The following is an 18029-nucleotide window of genomic DNA, read 5'->3' on the forward strand; positions in this document are numbered from 1 at the left end:
GCCAACAAAGTGTTATCAACTCTAGGTGCACTTTTTCTCTTCCTCTGGAGCTTTTCTGCTCATCACTTGCTCCTAATGTGGCTCAGTTTTTAGGACAAAAGCTGGGAAGTTATTAAAGCATTAAAAAATATTGGAAAGTTTGATCTGTTTCAGACTGTGTGACGCAGTCAAAAGCTTCAGGCCATGTGAGTTAGTGCCCCTTGAGTTGGGTCAGCTTGTCATACTTTTTAGTGCCTCACCCATGGGTGCCTTTCCTTTCTTTACCTCTTTCTCTGTCCCTCGTCTAAGTGTGGACATGTATGGCAGGCTCACCTTCCTGGGGAAGACCGGCAGGAGGTGTGTTCACTCATTTGTTCCAGTTGAATCGCGGGCCTGTAGCCCAGTCTCCCTCCAACTCTTCGTACACATAAAAGGATTGGCTCCCCAGATCATTACAGCTCTAGGAGCGATCATCTCTGGTGTACTGGCCAGCTTTCCCTCGACTTCCAAATCAAACACTCTATGTGAAAAATTCCCATTCGAAAGGATTACTTACTGTACCTGTGAAGAAACTCACCTGCCTGCTCTTCTCCGACCTCTCTTCTGCCTTTCAGATTCTAGTTTTGTAAAGAAATCCAGCAAACTGTTTTTCTGTCTCAGTGTCTGCCTTTGGGTCCTCTACTTTGGCTCAAACCCTGAAACAGCTGCTGGTTGCAGATGGTTATTAAATAGTGATACCTTTTTTTATAAGAACTTCTAAATTTACAATAATATCCATGATGAGCACAGAGAACTCAGGTTCAACACAATCTCATAAACAAAACATGATCTAGATATCGTCTTGTGAAAGCATCAGACCACACCTACAGCAAAGTGTCAAGACTACATCTGAAAAAGGTGTGATGCAAAATGTATCTGCAGACAGATGTAAATAAAATCCTCTAACTTCAATCTGAATCCTCTGCCCAGGTGGAATTAAACGTTCTTGCATGCATATTGGTGTGAATGCAAGGATGTATTGCTTATTGGGATTGAGCTTTGTGCTGTTGTATCTGATGTATATGCTTTCCAACTAAGCTGCATATATACCAAAGCATTCTCTTTCCATTTCAAGCAAATATAATAGAATGGAATGCCTTTATTGTCACTATACAGATGTACAATTAAATACAGATTTAATGGAATCACATAAGATGAAATGGTGATCTGTTGTCAAACTATATTCATCTTCAACATTTGCCTGAAAGAAACACCCATAAAATGTCATGACTACAGTTTTCAATTGTGACACAATGACTTTGATAAAAATCTGTCCACAGACAGATGGAAAGCTCACCATCAGTAGTCAGATCCGCTTTGTGGTTTTTAGAACAACCTTGATTAGATAAGTGGAAGAGGATGGAATAAGAATAAAAGCTACACTTTAGGGAAAAGATGTATAGTGTACTTATATAAAATGAAAAATATGTATATTTACAGGAAATACTATGAGTTTTGTCATGTTGGTCAAATTTTGCAACCAAAAAACCATCAGGAAGCTTTGATGCATCTGTTGTTTGTGACAAGATATCTAAAAGACATGAAGTGTTTGCTTTACCTATTCTGAACTTCTTAAATCTTGCCCCTGAACAATGTAACCACATTAAAAACAAACCCATTTCCAAAGCTGTTGGAACTGTAAAATATTAATAAATAGAAAATACAATGATTTTCAAATCTCATAAACCCACATTTTATTTACAATAAAACATAAAAAGCATATCATGTGCTTAAAGTGAGTCTGTTTGATGTAATATATTTGAGCAATTTGGACAAGTTGAGACAGGTCCAACAAAAAGCTGGAAAAGTAAGTGATACTAAAAACAAAGAACTGGATGAATATTTTTCTAATTAGGATAAGGGCAACAGGTCAGTAACATCAGCATCAGAAAAACAGAGTTTTCCAGAAGTAAAGATGGGCAAAAGTTCACCAATCTGCAAAAATATGCATCAGCGGATTGTATGACAATATCAGAACAATTTTCTGAAAAAATTACAAAGACTAAATATCTCATTACCAAAGGGTTCCAGGAATCTGCAGAAATCTCTGGGCACGAGGGACACTGCTGGAAATCAATATTAATCAATTGAATCAATCAGTTTGGCACTGGATTAAAATCAGGCACGTCACTGCATCTGCTCAGGAACACTTCCAGAAATCGTTGTCTGTGAACACAGCTCTCTGTGGTATCCACAAGTGTAGGTTAAAGCTCTGTCAGGCACAAAAGAAGCCATATGTGAACGTGACCCAGTCTCTGCAGTCTTTGCGGCCAAAGTTTATTTAAAATGGACTGAGGCAAAGTGGAAAAGTGTTCTGTGGTCAAAATCAATGATTTTTTTATTTTTAAACATGGGTGCTGCACCCTCTGGACAAAAGAAGATAGAGACAAGGCAGCTTATTATCAGCGCACAGTTTTGTAAATTTCAAAAGTCTGCATCTCCAATGGTATAGGGGCTCGAAAGACACAAGCTGTGGGCACTCCACCTTTTTCTTGGCGAGTACCATGGCAGCAGATGTGGAGGTTTAGATTCCCATTCCTATCTCTTCACACTCTGGAGCTACAAACCGCTCCAGTTCGAGCTGGAGGCCACCCCGTGATAAAGCCAACAGAGTCTGGCCGGACCCATGGGCTAATGCCCAGCCACCAGGCGGGCATCATAAGGGTCTTCTTTTGGGGTATCTTGAAATAAAAACACAACAAATAAGACCCAAGATTCAGCAGCTAGAATCTTACATCAGACAAGAATGGGACAACATTTCTCTCGCAAAAGTCTGGCAAATGCGTTCCTCAGCTCCCACATATTTAATCAAGAGTGGATGCTACACAGTAGGAAATATGGCCCTGTCCCACCATTTAGAGTTATTTTTTGGCATAAAATTCAGAATGAAGTAATATTTTTTGTAACATGTTTTTCAGTTTAAACATTTGAATAAAAGTCTGTGTGTCTTAATTATAGTTTCATAAACACCCCAAAGCTATTGCAACAAGGAAATATGATGGACAAGATTGTTCTCATGACGACGTACAAGAACATTAAACATGAAAACATTGTAATTCCTCTTATTGTAATTATTTTATACTACATTTGAATATAGGAATTTTATTTTTCTGTTGTCATCACAATGTAAAGTGTAATTACTAAAGTTAAAGGGAGCAATTCATACATGTAAGGCTCAGTTCTCCATCGATGCTAAAGGTGTGAGAGGTGACACAATATCAGCTAAATTCCATTATGGTCCTTTGATTTAAGTGAATGAATGAGTATTTCCTTACAGCAGATTACTGTTTATTTAAATTAAAGGGGACAGATAATGCTCATCTTCAGCTCTGTATCTGTATTCTGGCATTAAGCTTTTTTCTCATACTCTCTCATATTGGCCTTTTAACTCTCTGTGGTATAAACCTTTTTTTTTTTTTTTTAAGTTTATTGCTTCTCTAAGTCTCAAAATCATTTTCTTCATTTTTTTCCTTTTGGCTATTAGAATATGCGTCCTGTAGTGATGTCACATTAATGTCTACAATGTTATGAACATAAGTTCATTCAAATCCCGCTGAGAAAACTATTGAAAAAGATCTGAAAATTGTTCTCTGGTATTTTGGCAATCAGGGGGTAAAAATGATGATTCAGTCATGATTCATCTCTGGCAATCTTCTGCGGATACGTCTAAAAATCCAGCACTTCTTGTGTCCAAGAAGAACATCTGATCATTATGGTCGGTGACTGTAATTCCTGAGTTCCTTTCAAGTGACCACGCGAAGCATTTTGTACCAACATAATGTGAAAATGAGATCCACAGTTTGATTCCACTGGATGTTGTTTTACCATTTAAAGTCTACCAAAAAAAAAAAAAAAATGCAGATTTGTTTCAAAGACGTCTGTGACCTCAGGTGTTTGCAGCCCTCTTTCCTTAAGACCCACTTTCTTGTGGTTTGCAGGCTTTGCAGATGGTAACAAAGTAAAGTCTATATTCATTCTGAAGACTGTATGGACTTGTGGCCAAAGACTTTGTGGACACACAAACGGAAAGAAGCACTGGAAACCAAGTAATCAGTTAGACTGTGTATCATCATCATCATCATCATCATCATCATCATCATCATAATAATAATTTAGCCACCATTACTAGCTGGATTTAAGGACTGCCAGGTTTTTTTGTTGTTTATTTTGGGGGTTTTTAAAGAATCTGAGGTTGCCATATTTTCTTATTAGCGCTAAGAAACAGATCAATAAAATACTAGTTTTTTTTTTTTTTTTTTTTTTAAAGCTCCAAAAGGCACCAACAATCCACACTGAAGAGGATAAGTTTAATGGCTGAAACAAACCCAATATCATAGCAAAGTAATGGACACACAAGCAGAAGGTGCAGTAAGTTACAGTACCAGGAGAGGGAGATATTTATTTCCAAAGAAAGAGAGAGACATTACTAATACATTGTTAATACATATTAGCCAATGTACCTTAATTGTATCTGGCATAGAAGGACCCTAGAATGTACTTCATACTCTCCTTGGTCACCAGTGACTTATTGGCTTTAAATATATTATCTCCTCCTGCTGGTACTATGTGCAAGTGTGTCCATTTCACATTTTGGAGAGTATGATAAAACATTGTGTTTCTAAAACTAATGGGCAGGGCCTTGCAGACTCCACCTATCTGTGTAAGGATTCCTGTAATGACCCCTTTACATGGAAACTGTCATGCTTTGCATTTATTTACTGGTAGGTTGAACCAATGGCCCAAAATTTGTGTAGCTAAGATGTACTATGTCATTTATATTTTTTTTTCTCAGGCATTCATTCATGACCCTAACATGGACTTTTTGCACGAACAACATGTCGTTCTGTGTTTCTGTTGGTCATGGTATGATATGTCATATCATGCTACAGTCACCCTTCATGGTGGCTTTATTATCCAGTTCTGGAGTTTGCGCCTACAGAACCAGCCTCAAGTGGCCATGAAGAGGAAGTGCAGTTTTCAACACTGCCTGCTTTTCAGAGCAGATCAATACCGCCGCAGGGATTAAACTTTCATGTGTTTAATGTATTATTGTAGTTTTAATATGAACCTCAAACAATGGAACATGACACATATAATACTAAAATAAGAAAAGCAAAGGTCCCCTTTAAAATATTTTTCTCTTACAGTACCAAAACTGTTAGCTCGCTCTAATCCCCATTTAAACACACGCTCACAGACACACACACACACGAACACACACGCGCACATTAAGAACCTAGTGTGACATTCACTATGCTTTCAATCCCTCCTCTGGCGCTCTCTCTGGGAGCCACTCGATCTCTGATCGATACTCTTTCTCGCTATACACACACACACGCACACAAGCTGTAATGGTGGATGTCTGAAACACTCCTATTCCCCTCTGCATCCTTTTTTCCCTCTCTTTCTTGTTTTATCTACTTTTATCTTCCTTCAAATCATCATATTGATGACAACCAGATTACTGCTTGTCAAAAAAAATGTCTTCCTTCTTTGATAAATAGTCAGAGAGCTGTGGATCATGTGGGACGCTCTTCTTTTGGTCTGTAAATATGGTCTGGTTTGTGTATGCGTACTTATTCATGTGCAGCTCTGTATTGCAGCAGCTTCTGTTTATTCAAAACCTATAAAACAGTTATCATGATCGCTCCTGCAGTCCAGGTATGCTTTTGAGCCACAAGGGATACAACTGATCAAAGATGGGCGGCTGGTGTTTGTGCGTTTATGTGCTTGCTGAGATCAAGGGTGTGCAAAACAAACCAAAAAGTGTTTTAAAAAGTGTGGTGCATAAACAGGCATGTGTGCATGTCTGAGAGTTTAAAGTAAAAGACAGTTAAAACAAAAAAAGTCACTATATTTGGGGGGGGAAAGAGCAAAGTTAAAAGTCGTGTGTGTGTGTTCATGTATACGGGTTAGTATAAGGTGGGTATGATTAATTTCCCTCTGTAGCCGTGGCTCTAATTCCCAGTCGAGGTGGGAATGGTCCCTGAAAGAGTCCCAGTGGAAATCACAGTAGGCAGGCAGGCAGACAGCAGCTCTGAGAAGCACTGATGAATTATCCATAGAAAGAGAGAGGGTAGGAGGAAGAGGGAGGAGGGGATGATGGGGAGAGAGATAGAAAGGTAGGGGAGCAATCAAAAGTAGAAGGCAAGTAGGAAAAAAAATGGAATAAGGAAAGGAAACATGCCAAAGAGTAATGGAATGTGGAGGGGGAGAGTGAGAACAATAAAGTGTGTTTGCCGAGAGATGGACAGAAAAGTGAAAGCCAAAATGTTTTCCTTCCTGGAAAATTCACACTTAGGGCTCTTCCCCCCGTGTGTGTTTATCCTTGCCATTGGATTAGGGTGTCAGTTTGGCCACATCTGTTTGGAAATATAAATCTTCATGTTCTGTCTCAGTGCTGAATATTCAATGTGCTCCAAAATCTCCCAGGTGAAGCTCAACTGGGAGGGAAAAATCCACCCTGAAAATATTTCACAGCCAAGAGCAAAGGTCAGGGAAAAGTTGAGACAAAGCATCCGTGCTCTGTTTGCAAGAATTTGTGATTCATGACTGCCATTTTAGGCTAAATATGTCCTCTCCATATACATACACATGCCTCAGTTTTCCACTAACTGTTTTATGTAATATATTAAATGTGAGTTTGTGGCAAATTATATGACACATGGTGCAGAGAAACATACAAGGAAAAAAAAGAAAAAAAAAAAAAAAAAAAAAAAAAAAGAAAAGAGCAAAGGGTAAGAAAATTCCAACTGTACAAGGTTTGTTTTTTTATGTTTGTTTGTTTTTTTAAAGCAGAAAAATTAAGTTTTTGGTTGAAGTTGATTTAAAGGGCCAAACATATAGGGAACATTAATTGGTCTGTGAATAACAGGCTGGACTCAAAATGCAGACACAGGCAGAGGTGGAGTGATTATCCCAAAAGCAAATATTTATTTACAACACACAAAACCTGGAACTATGAAACATAGCTATACGTCATACTAGTGGTGGCAATTATGATACAGCGCAGGACTGGGATCAGGATGCGTGGTGCTAAGGTCAGAGGCTCTTTTAAGACAGGTTTCAGGTGGGCTTCAGGAGGTAAGACGAGTAAACAGGTGGTAATACTTTTTTACCTTACTTGTGAGCAGGACAGAGGAAGTGTGGAGGAAAACTGCCAGCGGGATTCGGGTGAGTGTCCTTTTGGCTGTGATCCAGAGAGTCCAGAGTTCCAGAGTGATACAAGACCAGCGGTGACAGCAGGAGGGCAGGCATGTGGAATAACTCTGAATGATGGAGTGATCAGTGATGAAGAGGTAAGTGAGGAACTGCACAGATGAGTGAATGATCCGAGAGGTACTGTGACACAAGAAACGACAAGTTAGCACAACAAGAATGAATAACATGAAGTACACAACTTGAAGGCCTGGCACTAAGCTTAGCAGATATTCTGGCAAAGACTCGTTGTGAGCGGCGGTCTTAAATAACGCCAGCTGAATTACCAACAGGTGTGGAGAATAGGCGGGCTAATGAGGCTCCACCCAGGGGTAGAACCATGACAGGTCTGTTGCTATTTATGAAGAGGTTAGTAGAACAATATTAGCTTTATATAATATTTTTATGTTATACTTTTTGTTCCCTGCTCTTTGGTGTTCTCATACTTAGAAAGCAACAAAATGAATTGTGACACTGTAAAAACTAGATCATTGTTTTCTCCTGTTTATTCTCTGACACCTTTTCTCTTATTCCGAGTGTTTTGCATTGTCATTTATTTCATTTGCCGTTTCCTATAGTAGACTTGATGTATTTTCTTTTCTATTTTTCAGGTGAAATATGTTTGTTGTGCTGTTGTAGAAATGAACATTAAAAAGAAGAATTTCACTTGTCGGAGGATTAGTTATGCATTTATTCTTTTTTGCCACCCATTCCCCCCTTCCTGTTTTGTGATGTAATACTATGCAGCCCTTTAATTTGTCAGTCCTCCAATCAAGCAGTTGCTGATCATTGTTTCCATCATCATTTGGATCCCATTGACCAGGAGGCATATATCATGGATGATTGAATCCAGCTTGGCAAATCGAATTCTCGTTAGCCTTTTGAAGAACAGAACAAAGTGAATTAGCACAAGATTATGGATGTAGCCACCATGACATTACCTACTGGTTTGCAAAATCCCATTTTGTGTACCGAGTCATTCTAAAACATTAGGATGCTGTAAATTCATGTTGTAGTTATTTGCCAATCTCAGCATAGGCCGATGCAAATCATACCCTGCTTTATTCTACTTCTGGGCCATAATTTAAAAAGCAAACATGATACTGTATTCCGCAAGCCTCAAAACCAGCAAATGAGACCATAAATTCCTCAGGACAGTGTTTTCTGAGGTTATGGATCAAGGGACCCAAATGAAATTTTCCCAAAGACTTGTAGCTGGACTTCTTTTTGCCAACAGCCCCCCTGGTGGCCATTTGCAAGAATACAAATTTCAGACATTTCACGCTTGCTTAACTTTGCAGACTCCATTTTTTGTATATATCTGGTGTGCTTGCTGCATGGTATGTTTTCTGCACAGAAGTGCTAATATAACAATAACAAGAAGAAAAGAGGATAAGAATAAAAATATTAAAACTTCGAGGGCCTCCTTTGAACATTTCCAACATTATATTTTTATGTGTATTTTGTTTAGCTTTTTTGTACAATTTCATTACCTCTTCAAATATGTCAGTAGACCGAATTATTTTTTTCACTGCTCAGTATGAATAAACGTATGTTTAGCAGTCAGAGACAAAACTGTGCCAAGGTGTTGGCTATAGGCTATGTAAGAAACAAATAAAAAGAATGATATGTGGAGGAGGAGGATATTAAATTGTGTGAAAATAGTTACGCATACAAGCATCAATGATGGTGTGTGTGTGTGGATGTGTTCAAAAGAAAGTATAAACTGACATGAGCATGGAAAACGTATATGCTTTACTCATGTAATTACTGCACAGGGCCTACTCTATTATTTTTTTGTTCTGATAAACACGGTGATGTTCTAACTAAAATATGTTCATCTGAATATAAAATGTGCTGTTAAGTGATCACACTTCATGTCTGTGTGCCTGTAATTTTTCTCTGTTTGCAGTCATTTAAAGGACATTATGCAGAGTGACATGAATGTAATTAAGCCACACCACTGACCTGCAGTGTGAATGATTTCTACCGTATTAGAATGTGTTTGGGTCAAGTAATAGGTGCTTATAGCTCTCTGGGCATTTCTGTATGACCTCGAGTCCTTGGTTTACATTGAATGAACTGTTGTGCTTCATTATTATTACATTTGAAAGTTACATATAATCTGTCAACACATACTACGTTATGGATCTTTAATGACTCTGTTATGGGGGTTTTACCCACACAGTTCCTCCAGAAGGCATTCACAGCCTCAAGCTTTTAGACACTGTGCAAATTGCACAGAAGATTATTATATCATGATAATTCTGCTTGTAATGAACTCATAAGCTGCTTTTAATGCCTAATGACCAGTGCTTGGGCACAGAGAGAGAAGGGCACAAGAATTTGCTAGAGTACAGGACATGAGGTATTGAACTCCTGTTAGATATCTACAGAAATGAGAAGATTCTTTGCTTTAGGGAAATTAGGTGTATTTTTCAAATGAGCATAAGTTGAAAAAAGTACTGAGTGCAGGTAATGTATGGCAGTGTTTTATTTCTGGGCATTCGAGACAAATGGTTCACCAGACTATGCCCCAGATGCCTCCTTATTTTGGATGTTGCCACCTTTATAAGATGCCTTTACTGCCTGCACAGGGCTCTGAGAACAAGACTTTTACTCCCTCAGCTACAAAGATGGGAGTACAACTACAAAGCCACACCACCCGTACAGGATGTACACTGCTTTTTTCAGTCATTTCTGTTCAGCTTCAACCACAAGTCTCACAAAATAAGTAGTCCTCTGAGTATTGCACCAAGATGCTGGGTCAAATGTTAAATGGGTGTTGGCTGTCTCTGCTGGGCAAATACTGCATTGGCGTACCTGTTTTTCCAACACCTAACTGAGAGGAATGCATGCCTTTACTTCTCTTCATTTTCTATTCAAAGCTGATGCTTTGGATTTTTTTTCCTTTTAGGGCAAACACATACTGGCTAACACATTGCCTTAACAAAGTAAATTATTAAACAAGGCTTAATTGATGTATTTTTCATACCTTTAGAAAAATGGCATACATTGTGTTGCTCTGCAGAACTGAATGTTTAAGTGATCACAATGCATGCTTTTTCAGAATAATTTAGGTGTTATTCATTCGTATAAAACCAAAACTGAGCACAGTTCCCATTTCTTTAATATATTCCATTATACTGATGCTCAAAGTTGGTAATAGGACAAAATCATTGAGGATGAAGGAAAAATAAAGATTTTGGCTCTAGATTGTGACACTTGGAGTGGGTCTAAAATTAATTAGTTGCCGTTTTCAGCAAAGCTTCAAGGAGTTTTACAGCCCTGAAAATCTCATGTGGATATCTTCCTTTATTGAAGTAAACACACACATACAAAAAAACAATATCAGCTCAAGGGACCAAGTGGGAGGGCCTCATGGATTGACCAGTCTCACTCTCTCCTCTTTATTTTGCATTCTCCCAGGTTGAAAACAGCCAGAAATTAGTACATTCATTCATTTTATTTATTTATTTTTGTAAGTCTTGTTTTGCTGTTTAGCTGGTTGACATAGTCTCTTCAAACAATAATTCCTTTAACATTAAAAGTAGAGTGTGTAAAATCTCACCACTAGATGTCAGTAGATTGCAGACTGCGGTCAACTGAATTCTGTTTTCTTACTCCGCCCACTTCAAGTACCTAAACCAGTGGTCCCCAATCCCAGTCCACGAGGGCCGGTGTCCCTGCAGGTTTTAGATGTGTCCTTGATCCATCACAGCTGATTTAAATGGATAAATTATCTCCTCAACATGTCTTGAAGTTTGTCCAGAGGCCTGATAATGACCTAATCATGTGATACAGGGTGAGATCTAAAACCTGCAGGGACACCGGCCCTCGTGGACTGGGATTGGGGACCCCTGACCTAAACCTAGCTACTGTGGCTGCTGTATAACAACTCTGACCACTGTTCATCTGTAGTGAGTGTAGGCTGTCAGTGCACTATTCACCTCCATTATCAGTATGCCAGGTTCACAAGTCAATTTTCTCTGGAGGCTGTAAAACTGTCAAAGTAGTCCGATACAAGTCGATGAGACTCACTTCTGTTCAATAACAGCGATACTGAGATGTGTTAATACACATTAATCAATATATATTTGTTAATATAAGATTAAAAAACAACCTCAAAACTTACTTACTCTAAATCTATCTACAGCCAGCTAAAATGTATATAAAAAAAACATAAATAACACTCGGATTACAATTAATTTACTTTACCAAAAGTCATCTAGAGTTCTAACTTTAAAACAGTAGACTCCCCTGTGTATTGGAACTTACAACTCTTTTATGTCTTGTTGATTTTGCATGAAATAAAAAATCTGAATGGTTCCCAACGACTTAATCAAGAAATTTAAAGGATTCCTTTTTCATTCCTTTCAGAGGCCTTGTAAGGGTGCACTCCTGTTTTTCTGTAAGGACTACTGTCCTTCCATCTAAATGTTGTTGTTTTTTTAACGATGCACCATGTGTCAACAACGTTATTCAGTTAGTGATTTCAAAGGCCACAGACAAAGACTCCTTTGAATACAAGATCTTCACACAGCGCCTCACTCCTCACTGCATCAGTGATAGGCTGCTTGAGCAAATCTGGCCTGAAATTAATGAGAAACATCTGGATCTATCTCCAAAAAGCCTGAAAAATGTTGAAAAGGCCATTTTAAAGGACCTTGGCAAAATACATAAGTGCAAGGAAAAAGATTAGATTTTTAGCCTGAGGGAACAGCTCGATAGTATTACTGTCCCAGTCTTCACCAAACACCTGTTAGCATTGCCGAAAAGAGTACTCAGTGTATCCAAAAACAGGGGTGAGTACAGGGAAGTTGTGGAAAACTTCACTAAAGATCTGGTAATACACGCTAGGGTGAACTAAACGAGACAACGAGCTGGCATTCGGCAACATTTGACTTCATTATACAGAGGCTGACCCAAAAGATCTGGAACCAAATTTTGTCCAGCAATTTTGAAATCTCCCCTCGAGAACACTGAAGAACTCAGCTTGACGGTATACAAGCAACCCAATGATTGACGAAGTGATTTTCCAAACCTTCAAAAAACACGCCATAGTGAAGAGACGAAGTATCATCTCTTGGGCTTCTGCTTGTGATTTTGTGGCAAAACTCTTAAACTAGGTTAAAATATTCAATTCAATTGGGCAATCTAAATTTAGTTTCAAAAACCAAGAGTGGTTAAAAATGGCCACTCTTTTTCTCCTGTCTTCCTTCCCTCATTCCCAACTGGCCGCGGCAGATGGCCACCCCATCCCTGAGCCTGGTTCTGCTGGAGGTTTCCCCCTGTTAAAAGGGGTTTTTTCCTTCCCACTGTTGCCAAAGTGCTTGCTCATTGGGGGTTGGATTTTCTGTGCATTATTGCAAGGTCATGACCTTACAATAAAAAGCACTGTGAGGGAAGTGACAGGGTTTGGCACTGTTTCTTAATTTAAAATGTTCAATTACAACAGGACATTTTAAGTTAAGAAACAGTGCCACATCAAAAAATAAATAAATTAATTTAAAAAATGTTAAAAATAGAATGAAATAAAAATACATTTGTGTTTCGTTTCATTTGCTGTGAATTTGTTGAGAATGGAATATCAGTTTAGAATAGTGTGTCTCAATATAATGTGTCATAGCATCATCCTGCAGACTAATTTGAAATGGATGTAATAGTAATGTCATTCTGCATGTGTGTGCAAACTTTAGCAAAGTATAATCAATGTTTCAGGTTAGGTGGTTACATTTGTTTAAATATTCTACTTTCAGTGTTCCTGATGTTTGTTCTGTATGCATTGCTATTTATTAATCGTCTTGTGTTACATGGAAAAGTGTCTCAACTGTGCCAGAGTAATGCCTTGTTAGTCACATTTGGTTTTATCAGTAGGGGCTCCCATATGAAAAAGTGCATTTTTACAGCAGTGGTGGACTAAATGTCCCTAAATAGATGTGGTCCTCCTCCGCATCTGAGTCTACAGTTTCTGAAAACTGTCTGCTCTCTTTATCTCTCTCTGCCTGTGGATCCCTCTGTGCCAGCCTCACTACACCTGTCCTCTAAGCTGGCTGCTAATAAATTAACACCTCCCCACATTGCACTACCTAAGGAGTTCTTAAGTACTTCATCACCAGAGTTGTTTCTTATTTACTTTTACTAAACTAAAAAATTTATCAGGCTTTAAGTTTAACTGGAACATGTTTCTTTTGTAGGATACCTAAGACACTACTTTCTGAACTCTCTGAACTCTCTGAAATCTCGCTCCAGTGGTATCACAAGACAGTAGTTGACCCAGAGTTGACTGCATGTGTCTGGCCTTCACTCTAACAGCTCCACTGCTATTCGTTCATTCAGCACATCTTAAATGGCAGTGTAAAATTTCCACCCACCCGGTTTTTACCAGTCAGTTCTTTCTGCATTTCTTGCTTTCTTTCTTTTGGCTTATCTCTTTGTGTTGTTGTCATTTTCCATTTAGTGTCTGATGATTAAACAGAAAAAAACTACAGATATCTGTCAGTCTGTTTTCTGGTGTCATCTGTGGATGAGATATTAAAGAAAAGAGCAGTATACCTTAGTGGAGTAACAACAATTGTTGAAACATCCATAGAACAATCCCATTTCATTACGAAAGGCGATCTTCTATTTTTAACAGCATCCTGATTCAGATCAGTTGATCGCTTTTATCACAGTTCCATGTCATCACAGACATTGTGTTTCATGTGTGGCTTCAGTTGTGTGGTGAGCCTAAATTTGCAATGTGAAGTGACTGGGTTCTTGCTCAGTAGGTAGAGTGGTGGCCCCATGATCGGAAGGTCGGGGGTTCGATTCCCCTGAACAGCTACCCTGAGGTACCCCTGAGCAAGGTACCGTCCCCACACACTGCTCCCCGGGCGCCCAATGGCTGCCCACTGCTTCACTGAGTGAATGGGTTAAATGCAGAGAGGGATTTTCCCCACGGGGACCAATAAAGTACACTTTCCTTTTTTTTTTTGACTGATTTTCTCCATTTTAATCTTGTAAATTCTACATTTTAAATCTTGGAATACTGCCCCCCATCTCCATCGCTGTATCTTTTCCCTTTCCCTAGAATGGCCCTAGTGTACTCAGTAGACACTTCCTTAGGTACACCTTGATGCTGCTGGTTTGGACTCCTTTGGCCCTCAGAACTTTTTCCCCCTTCTTTTTTTAAACAAGATTTTGGAAACATTCCTCAGAGTTTTTGTCCATATTGGCACAATAACATTGTGTAAACTGCATATCCATAGTGTGAATTTTCTCACTGTCATGTTTGAGGAACCAGGTTGAGATGATCTGAGCTTTGCAACACAGCACATTAACCTGTTGCAATCAGCTATCAGACATGTGGTCATAAAGGCACGGACATAGCCACAATACTCAGGTAGGGTGTGGATTTAAAGATTACCATTTGGTACCAAGAAACCCAAGACAATCCAACAATATTACACCATCACCAAAACTTGAACCGTTGCTACAGGTAGGATAAAACTATTTTTTCATGCTGTTTGTGCCCGATTGTGACCGCGCCATGTGAACTTCAAAACTGAAATTACACTCATCAGACCTGGCAAGGTTTTTCCAATTTTGGTGATTGCATGCAAATTGTAGCCTTATGATCTTCTGCTGCTGTAGTTCATCTATCTCAAAGTTTGATATATTGTGCATCCAGAGATGCTCTTCTGCAGAGACAGTTTTCCTCTGACCTCTAGCATTAACATTCGCTCACAATCCTAATCCTAATGCTGCTAACTGCTAAGCTAGCATTTGTATTTGTAACTAAAATCAAAGTTATTGATACAAAGCTGTGAGTTTTCTAAAAATTAACTCTTAAAAAACTGTCAAAAAGACAGACTAGACTTGTAGGAAGTCAAAGAGGCACCTGATTTATTAACTATGAGAGACAGAAAATAGAAAGAGAGAGCATGATGCCAACAATGACCTGAGAAAGACTGAGGCAATAAAAAAGAATAAGTATACAAGAGGGAGAAAAGTACAGTCAATCAGACAAACCTGACTGCTAGTCATTTCTATGAACGTAGAGCAACATTTATATTTAAACTTTATCAATATCTGTTCCTGTCCAGTCTTCTTGTTGTGTTTACGCCTTCCTTCCCTCATACCTGGTTATCTTCCTGCGTGTATGGCTACAGAGTTCAGTACAAGCAGGTTACACAAGAATTTACTAGTTGGATGTTTTAGTGTTGTGAGCATCTTCAACTTTCAGGGACACCGGGGACCTTGAATCTGTTATATGGTGATGAGATATTTCCCCAGCGATTTTGCAAAACTCTCATAAAAAGCCAATAAAAAATAGACACAGAAGCACTTACTGGCCATCAGCTGGACTGTAAAAGTTAGAACCAGGTGTCCCAGACATGCACTATTCAACAGGGACCAAATAAAAACCCTACAATATCTGTGACACTTACCATGTAGATACAGTACCTCAGGACAAGAATAAAATTCCTGTAATATTCTCGTGATATGGAAACTAATAGCTTGCGTATGGTGGTCAATAATATCCTGAGAAGGAGTATGTTGTAGTTTATGATATTTTTATCTCCTGTGGTGTCAGTATAGTAGTCGCGCAATATTCCTTGAGGGAGTAATGTGCCTGTGGTAATCAATAGTGAGTTTACTATCACCTGATTGTACTGACAGCGTACAGTAGTGATCTCGGTCTGGATGCAGGGGGAGTTGCAGAAACAGAAAAATCCTACGACAAGGATCAAATCTGACACAGGATGTCATCTTCTAGAGTTTCTCCTTTTGTCTCGCAGCACCGGACTGCTTCTATGCGCTCACTGGAAACTCTCACGGGCTCTTACTCATCCTCTGCAGAAACATGCGGCACACACTTTAAAGCTCTTCTTTCTCACAAACCTACACCCAAATGAGGGGGAACTATCATGGGGATATTAATGGAGACAGAGACACAGATGGAGTCAACTGAGCTTTTAATAGAGCATCTCCTCCTTCTCTGTAGGGATAAATAATACAGCAGTCAGCAAATTTAGACCTAATAGATGATATTGACCTTTGAAAGGGGAAAATAGTGTGAGTAACAGGACAGCACAAGTGGAAATGGAGAGAGAGAAAGATGTGGGTATGGAGTGCTGGGAGAGTAGCGATGGAGAGGAATACACACGAGTGTCAATAGAAGCAGGGCACTCAGACAAAGCATCTTGATCAGAGTGCGACAAAGCGGTGATCAATCACAAAGATGACGACGTAGCAGAGCGGGCTGCAGCGCTGGAGAGGCCCTGACCTCAGCTGCACTGCAGATAGAGCAGAGAGGCTGGATGGGCAGCAAGAGCCCTCAGAGGATCTCTTTCGTTGCTTTTATCTCTCTCTCTTTGTCTCATCCTTTTCTCCCTGTCCCTGCCTCATGGCTGCAGCGGGTCTTCTTCTCTCTCTCCTTATCTCCTTCTTTCCGTTTTGATTACTCTCTGCTGCTTCATTTTTCTACCCCCTCCCACCATTTCTTTCTTCCTATATTTCTGTCTGGTACCCACCATCTGTCATCCGTTGTCTTCCTCCGTCACCCCCACCCTTCTCCCCCACTCATTTTCACTCCCTCAATCCAATTCAGGGAGCTTTATTGGCATCATAAGATGAATTTTACTGTCTCTGCCTCTCTTTCTGGAACATTTGTCTTCCTATTACTAATTCTCTATTCTTTTAATGCTGCTCCACAAAACTCTGCTGCGCCCTGCACAAGCTGCACAAGCCTTGGTCAAGTGAGTCTACAACACTGAGTCCAGTATGCTCCATCACATCAATATCAAAGCCAAGGACCTGCGTTGTTTATTATACTGCTCGTGAATCAAGCAGGGTGAAACTGAACATTACTCATCCCAGTACAGTGGAGGCATGTAAAGAAAAAGTTATTCTAATTAAATGGCTTAAAAGTACTTTACAGTCTGAGGTAGCCTTGGAGTGACTTTTATGTTAGCAGTGACACCGTGTGGAAAAATCCTGTAAGAGCTTTACTTCACTGATGCAAAGCTCAGCATATCAGACTACAGCTGATATGCATTTTGTCCTGCAAACCTATATCTTTAAACACAACCAAAGCATATAATTAACCACATGAAATCTGTTTAAAACAAAAACATATGCATGCTTTCATTTAATTTTGTAGAAACTGCACGGCAGGGAGAGCTCCTCGACATATGGTTTAGTCCTGTATAAATTATGTTTTCAGAGTGGAGGCGAGTGAAGTGGCCTCAATTTTATTTGCATGCCTGCATTGAATTAAATGCATAAAAAATACCCCAAAGATCACCAGTGGTTCCCCAAAGTGCCTCAGTGGGATACCATCACATAAAGGAATAATAAAACTAACTATAATGTAAAATTTTCACTTGCTCCACATCATTTATATTTTGCTCAGATGTCTGTGGAAAGCTGCAGCAGCTGTAACATCACAGATTCTCTCAGATGTTGTGACTTGAGGCATGTCAGGGTCAGATACTAGTCATCCTATGTGGAACTCCTTTAGTTGGAAGCATAACTTCTAAACTTTCTTGTACTGTTTCAAGACAAAAAAAAAAAGTCATAGGGACTTCTTTCTGTATCCAGGAAGTGACGGTGAGGACTTAACGGGGTCGAAACAAGCCGAGGGAGGTCGTCCGATTTTACAGAGGAAAAAAAAGAAAAAAAAGGGGAGAAAAAAAAGTTGGGTGGAAGCGGAGAGATGTGTACAGTTAGACACAAACAGGTAAAGTGCACAGGAAGCAAAATGATATAGCTTTCAAAATAAGAGTAGACCAAGAACAATCTTCTTGAAATGTCAACATGCAACTATT

The sequence above is a fragment of the Diplotaxodon limnothrissa genome, linkage group LG7 (assembly GCF_057381915.1).
Source record: "Diplotaxodon limnothrissa isolate DT_005_m linkage group LG7, D_limnothrissa_male_GT1.1, whole genome shotgun sequence".
Lineage (NCBI taxonomy): Eukaryota > Metazoa > Chordata > Actinopteri > Cichliformes > Cichlidae > Diplotaxodon > Diplotaxodon limnothrissa.